This window comes from Mustela erminea, chromosome 21 (genome assembly GCF_009829155.1).
Source record: "Mustela erminea isolate mMusErm1 chromosome 21, mMusErm1.Pri, whole genome shotgun sequence".
NCBI lineage: Eukaryota > Metazoa > Chordata > Mammalia > Carnivora > Mustelidae > Mustela > Mustela erminea.
The window spans coordinates 10,930,664-10,938,268 of NC_045634.1; the positions used below are offsets into that span (position 1 = coordinate 10,930,664).

At 35.3% G+C, this 7,605-nt stretch overlaps 1 long non-coding RNA gene across 1 annotated transcript; it reads left to right on the forward strand.

Moving 5' to 3' along the window:
• The first annotated feature begins 387 nt into the window (after positions 1-387).
• LOC116582001 lies at positions 388-7,325 on the forward strand. The gene is made up of 2 exons (XR_004282338.1): positions 388-518; positions 7,153-7,325. It is a non-coding gene; the product is annotated as an uncharacterized LOC116582001 (long non-coding RNA).
• The last annotated feature ends 280 nt before the right edge of the window (positions 7,326-7,605 follow it).

The following is a 7,605-nucleotide window of genomic DNA, read 5'->3' on the forward strand; positions in this document are numbered from 1 at the left end:
AACACTATGATACAAAATACTAAAGTATTTGCAAATTAAATCTAGTAATATACCATGACAAGTAGGACTTGCTGAAGAATATAAGAACTTTCCAGCATTGGAAAATTAATCCACATAATACACTAGATCAAATATTAAAGGAGGAGAAAGGCATGGTCATCTCAATGATAGATGTCACCAATTTCTAATAAAAACATAAATAATTAATGAAACCACTAGTCACTAGTAACAGAAAGAAAATCCTATAGCCTGAGTGGGTATCTAGCAGAAACATTGGACTTAACGGTAAAATATTAGAAGCATTCACAGTTACATTAGAGAGAGAAAAAGAGAGAGGAGTATCCTGTATCAATGCTACATTCTAACATTTTCTTCCTTTAAGGATCTAACTAATGCAAAACACATAAGAAATAAGAGGAATGAATATTCAAAAAGAAGAGGCAGGACTCTCACCATTTGCTGACAAGGATGTCTTAGAGAAGAATCACTCCCCACCTCCAAGAAAAAGATTAGAAAAGGTAAAATATGTCAACAAGTAGCTTATACATAAGATCAACCTACAAAATCAATTGCTTTTCTAAACACTGTCAAAAATTTTTTAAATGAAAAAAATCATGGTTAAATAGCAACTACTACTATGAACTACCGAGTAATAAATGTAATAATGAATGTGTAGATGTTTATGAGAAAAATTTCCCAAAATACGAGTTAAGTGATTTTAAAGATATAACATGTTCTCATATTGGAAGACTCATTAAAAAGATCCTTTTCCTTTTTGAAATTAAGCTATGAAGTTAATATTTAATAAGGGTAACATTTTAAAAATATATGATATGCTTTTTTATTCACCCAGAGGCCTCCATTGATTTGGGGAAGAAAATAGAATTTAAGGTAGTATATAAAGGGAAAGAAAGAGGCAATATTCAGATTTTGATTTCAAAAATATAATTTTTTTGAAAATATAATTTTTTTCTTTAAATTTTTTATTTCAATTCAATTTAATTAACATGTACTGTACTGTTAGTTTCAGAGGTACAATTGTAGTGATTCATCAGTTGCCAACAACACACAGTGCTCATTACTTCAGGTGCCCTCCTTAATGCCCATCACCCAATTACTGATTCCACAGCAAAGAATTTGTCTTGAAAGTCAAGGTTTGTAGGTGCCTGGGTGGCTCAGTCAGGTAAGCATCTGCCTTTGGCTCATGTCATGATCCCAGAGCCCTGGGATCAAGCCCTGCATCAGGCTCTCTGCTCAGTTGCTCTCTCTCAGCACCTACTTGTGCTTTCTCTCTCTCTCTCTCTGTCAAATAAATAAATAAAATCTTAAAAGGATTTAAGGATTTAAGGTTTGTTGAGTGAGGAAAACAGTTTCTAATTTTACAATCTCTCCTTTACATTTTAAGAGCTAAATGACTGACCCAGATCATGGGGCTTACTATTATCATAGCGTAGGCAGAATGTAACATGCCAGGTAAGAAAGGTTCCCAAAGATGGAAAGAAAAAGCATAGACCACTCCTCCTTCATATGAAGAAGAAAGATTTAGAAGAAAAGTATCCAACACGGAGATGTTGTCTGGAGTCTCTCTCTCTCTCTTTTGTTTTTAGATTTTTTTTTTTTTAATTCATTTGAGAGAGGGAGCACAAGTAGGGGGAGAGGCAGAGGAAGAGGGAGAAGCAGACTCCCTGTGAGCAGGGAGTCAGACATAGGACTCGATCCCAGGACCCTGTGATCACGACCTGAACTGAAGGCAGACACTTAACCATCTGAGCCACCCAGGCACCCCTGCTGTCTAGACTCTTAAAAGGACATAAGGATCATAACAATATTACAAAGAAAAAGAAAGGAAAGAATTTACATGTGTCAATAAGAAAGGAGTTAAAATAAAATTTAAAAAAAGAAAGTAGGAAAAATATACTTACATAATATATAAATAGACTTTAAAAGAATGAGAAAAACAAATCAATCAATACAATCACATTCAGCTCAAAAATTATACCATGAATCTGTTTTTGTGTCAGTAAATAAATGTCTACAACATCATTTCCAATACCTGCATATTTTATATTATATAAACTTGCCATACATACTTTTCTGTTGCTAGATACATAGTTTGTCTTATAACTCTTATAACAAATAATTTTTAACATAAATAATCATGGTACATTTTCTCATGTTTCTTTTGCAATAAGTTCCTTAGGACAAATTGGTAGAACTAGAATTATTGAGACAAAATGCTAGCAAAATATTAAGACTTTTGATATATATTGATAGGTGTCTCTCCACCATGGTTCTGTCAGCTATGTGATCAGCTTTGGGGTTGGGGTTTTAAACAAAGAAAGGAGAGTTAGGTAAACTTGATTGGAATAATAACTAGAAAAATGGCACCAAAAGGGTAAGGACAGATCCAAATACTCCTGATGAATTTTGTTGGTAGGTCTTTTACATAAAGCTTTTTTTCTATCTCATGTTTAGGTCTTTCATCCATTTTGAATTTACTTTTGTATATGGTATAAGAAAGTGGTTCAGTTTTATTCTACTGCATGCTGCTATCCGGTTTTCCCAACACCATCTGTTGAAGACACTTTTTTCCTTTGGATATTTTTTCCTGCTTTGTCAAAAGATTAGTCAACCATATAGTTGAAGTCAGGAATTGTGATGCTCCCACCATCACAGTCTTTTGTAGTTCCATACAAATTTTAGGATTGTTTTAGCTCTGTGAAAAATGCTGGTGGTATTTTAGGACTGAATTAAAAGTGTGTATTGCTTTGAGTAGTATGGACATTTTAACAATATTTGTTCTTCCAACCCAAGAGCATGGAATGTTTTTCCATTTCTTTGTGTCTTCCTCAATTTCTTTCATAAGTGTCCTGTAGTTTTCAGAGAAGATATCTTTTACTTCTTTGTTTAGGTATATTCCTAAGTATCTTGTTTTTGTGTGCAGTTGTAAATGGGATTAATTCCTTGATTTCTTTTTCTGCTGTTTCATTACTTGTGTATAGAAATGCAACAGATTTCTGTATGTTGATTTTATATCCTGCCGCTTTGCTGAATTCATATAACAGTTCCAGTAATTTTTGCTGGAGTTGTTTAGGTTTTCTGCATAGAGTATCATGTCATCTGCAAATAGTGAAAGTTTGACTTCTTTCTTGCCTATTTGGATGTGTTTTATTTCTTTTCATTTTCTGATTGTTGCGGCTAGGACGTCCAGTACTATGTGAAATAGCAATGGTTAGATTGGACCTCCCTGTCTTGTTCCTGACTGTACAGGAAAAGCTCAGTTTTTCCCCAATGAGGACGATATTAGCTGTGGGTCTTTCATATATGACCTTTCTGATGTTGAAGTATGTTCCCTTTATCCCTGTTTTGTTGAGGGTCATTTTTTATTTCATTTTTTAAGGAATTTGTTTATTTATTAGAAAGAAAGAGATCATGTGAGTTGGGGGGCAGAGAGAGAATCTCAAGCAGACTCTGTGCTGATCACGCAGAGCCCAATGTGGGGCTCAGTCTCACCACCCAGAGATCATGACCTGAGCTGAAATCAAGAGTTGGACACTCAGTTGCCTGAGTTACTCAGGAGCCCCAAGGGTCATTTTTTAAAATATAAAGTAAGAATAATACCTTTGGTTGTTGTAGAGGTAAAATCACATATGTGAAAGGACCTGGCACAGTGCCTGACACCTAAGACATTAAAGTTTTATTTCATTTTCCTTCCTAGAGAGCAAAAAGATAAATGAGTTTTATTCAAGTAAAATTAACTACTTTATTTGTTGGACACTACACATGAGAGATAATGTGTTGGATGAAACCCAGAATGGGACTGGAGTTCTGGAGACACTTTGCAGTGATACTACATCTCTGTCACTAACTTTTTAAAATGATTTTTAGCAAATTTCCAGCTCTTCCTGAAATGCATTGTTTTTACCTATAATGAGGAAATGTGTTCTGAATCAAAGGTCTAGACCTAAGGCTAATTTTGTATGTATGTACATTTTTTCCAGAATTGAGGTCCAAAGCTGCCAACAAAATATCAAAGAGATCTGTGTGTAGTAATAGATAGTGATATTCTAGAATCTAGATGGTCTCTAAAATTCCATCTGTATCTAATAGTCTCACTCTGATCAAACTCGATAATTGACTGTTCCTTTTGGTTCAATATTATTCATTGATATGTTATGAAGCAGTGTAATATTTTAGTAGTGATTTTCCAGCCAAATATGTAGGTTCTTTCTTGGCCTCCATGCCTCCCTGCAGTTTTCACAGCCACTGGGAAAATATGGCCCCAGCATTGCTATACCACAGGCTCTGATTACCTGAGTGGTTTCCTAGACTTATTATCCTCCTCATTCTACTTGGTTCATTTTTTTAAAGAAATGTTCTCTCTCTAGGCTAATTCACCAGAGAACAAATTTAATTAATAGGTGGCAACATATTGCAACTCTCGGTGCCAAGAAACATGATTAAGAAGAGAGCCTGTTGGCTTCCAGATCTTCTGGTTGTTTTTATTTCAAGCTTCTTAAAATACACAAGATCATATTGAGAACAATGTCAGATTATAACTTCACCATGATAAATAGGAATATCTGTGAATACTAAAAAGTAAACTGAAGAAAAAATACTACATGAAAATGATTGTTAGTAAGCAATACATTTATTTGCAATGAAAATTATAGTGTTAGATGACTGCATCATGGAGCTCAGAGAAGTAAAATATTTATTCTGTTAATATTTATCAAGAGTCAACAATGTTCTAAGCAATGGATGTAAAGGATAGAATGTTGAACTCGAATCCTCCCTCCAGGAAAATAATTTATCAGGACATGCAAGAATATGATATATATTTGCAAATAACTATAATGCAAGGTTATAATATAAGTGTTTTGTTCCAACCCAATATGTGTAGATCAACTGCCAAAGCTGTCAGTGGTCAGAAAGGAAACTTTAAAATGGAGGAAAGAGGGCACCTGGGTGGCTCAGTGGGTTAAGCCACTGCCTTCAGCTCAGGTCACGATCTCGGGGTCCTGGGATCGAGTCCCGCATCGGGCTCTCTGCTCGGCAGAGAGCCTGCTTCCTCCTCCTCTCTCTCTCTCTCTGCCAGCCTCTCTGCCTACTTGTGATTTCTCTCTGTCAAATAAATAAATAAAATCTTAAAAAAAATAAAATAAAATAAAATAAAAAATAAAATGGAGGAAAGAAAGATCTCATAGAGAAGTTAGCCATCAATGTGAATTTTGATTCATAGGTTGGGTTTGGACACATGAAATATTGGTATAGACATTCAAACAGAGGCAATAGAATGGACAAAGCAAAGAAAGAAGTCTGAGGACTTTGAGAACTCTTCAGGACGTGCATTTTAAGCTCTCAGTAATATTTCTTAATTTCTTGAAGCTAGGATACATAAATGGGAGTACTAAGAAACATGATAAGAGAGCAAGCCTGTGACTAAATTGGAGAGGACCTTGAATGAAAAACTAAAGTTTATATTTAATCTATAGGCTCTGAGGAACCATGGATGATTTTTAAATAGGGAATGATATGATCTGAGTTTACATAAGGAAGATTAATTTTTGGCAATATATATTGTGGAAACTAGTTGGGGAAACAAGAAACTAAGCAAAGATAATGATGTCAGTTAACCAAAGAGGGAGATGAGATGGAAAAGAAACTATGATGCTCAAATCAGTAATTTTTTTAAAAAACAATGTAACAATATGGAGGATCTCGAAGTTGGAGGGAAGATGCCAGAGATCTGAGTCTGAGAGGATTTTGGAGCTACAGAAACAGGACACTCAAAATCAGTAAAGAGAATAGGACGGGATGGTTGGAAAATTATACAAACTAAGGAATAGAGATGAAAAAGACTGAAAAAAATTCACAGAGACTCAGTAACTTTGTGACAATGATCAGCAGTCTAACTAACATATGTTATTGGAGTCCAAAAAAGAGATAAAGAAAGAAAAAAATTTTTGAAAAAATAATGACCAAGAAATTGTAAAGTTTTTTGTAAACTATAAACCAATAGCTCCAAGAAATTCTACAAACCCCAATGAAGATAATCACATCCATATTCAAGTCACGAGAAATAGGAGCTAAAGATTAAATATTTAAAACAGCCAGACAAACGAAGAGACAAATAAGGGAAATTTGCAGACTGCTCGTCAGAAATAATACAAGCTAGAAAAATGGAACAACATTTTTAAAACATTGAAAGAGCAAAGTTATTCATCTAGAACTCTCTAGCCTCCAAAAATGAAGGTGAATTATCACATTGTGCCTATTAAATCCGTAAGTGTGGCCAAGTGCAGGCCAAGTGTGGACACATATCTCCACTGGGGTGGGAGGATAGATAGGGGTGCATGAATGGGATGGTTGGAGTACTAGAGATAAAGAGAAACATATCAAAATAAACAAACAAAAAACCCCAACTTGATTAAAGGAACACTGTCTAACAAAGAACTAAGTGTAGCTCAGAATAGAATCTCAGTCAGAAAGAGATGCTTCTCAGAGTAAGAATAATGCCTTCATGAGAGTGAAGGTCAATTACTTCACAAGGAGTACTTATGAAGTACTTGTGAATTACTTCACAAGGAGAGGAAATCCTCATGTGTTTAGGGTCCAATGCAGAAGGCTCAGAGGCTATTGACAGGTAGTTTTTCCTTAAGATTATCTAGTTTAATCACTTTAAATAACAGGGGATACAGTGACTTTTTCTTTTTAAAAAGATCATAAAAATTGGATTTATAAATATTTAGAAAATTATTTTTAAATGTATGAAGTTTGCTATAGGTTGGCCCAAGGTCTAACACCATCTGAGGCTGCTCACGGGGAGCCATATCTGCCTTCTCTATTACTTTCATCAGTTGATAATTGCTTTTTCTTTCTTTAATGCTCCATATTTCTTTTTGAAAACTTTAATAGCTCTTGAACCTCCAGATTACTACTGGAAAACATAAATTCCAGAGGCAAATGCCCTGACCTTTCATTCTAGCAGTGATATTACCAAAAGTCTCTCTCGAGGCAACCTGTTCTAAACAGGGTGGAGGTAGCCTTGCAAAGAGTTGTCACATGATAATTCATTATGTTCCTCATGATTTGCAAAGCAGAGAAAAGGGAGTGGCCTCAGTCACTAAGAATTTCCATCTGTTCCTCCAGGAGTCTGGGAGAGCTCCACTGGACCTCAGAAGATGCCGCCCACTGCAGACAAGACTTCAGAACCATTTGCCATTTCCACCTGAGAGCATCCTCTCTGCTCTCAAATCACTCCCCTTCTTTCTCATATCTTAAGTTTTCACCATAAAATATAGTTCTTCTCTTTTGCTTACTAACCTGAAATCCTGTCAGTGATTTTTCTGAAACACCTCTTGAACCTGTCACTTTTTTCTGCCCCCATGGCCATAGTCTTCCTAATTCTGGCATATCTTTTTAAAACCCATTTTCCCATCTTGCTATGTCAGTGATTTTAGTCTAAAACTTAGCACTCCTACCCAAAAAAATGTATTTTCTCTGGGATAAATTCCAGGACCTTTTACATAGTGCTCTGGGTTCTTACCATGTGGCCAAATCCAGTCTCAGTCTTAAGTATCATTACCTGATCTTGCCCACAGA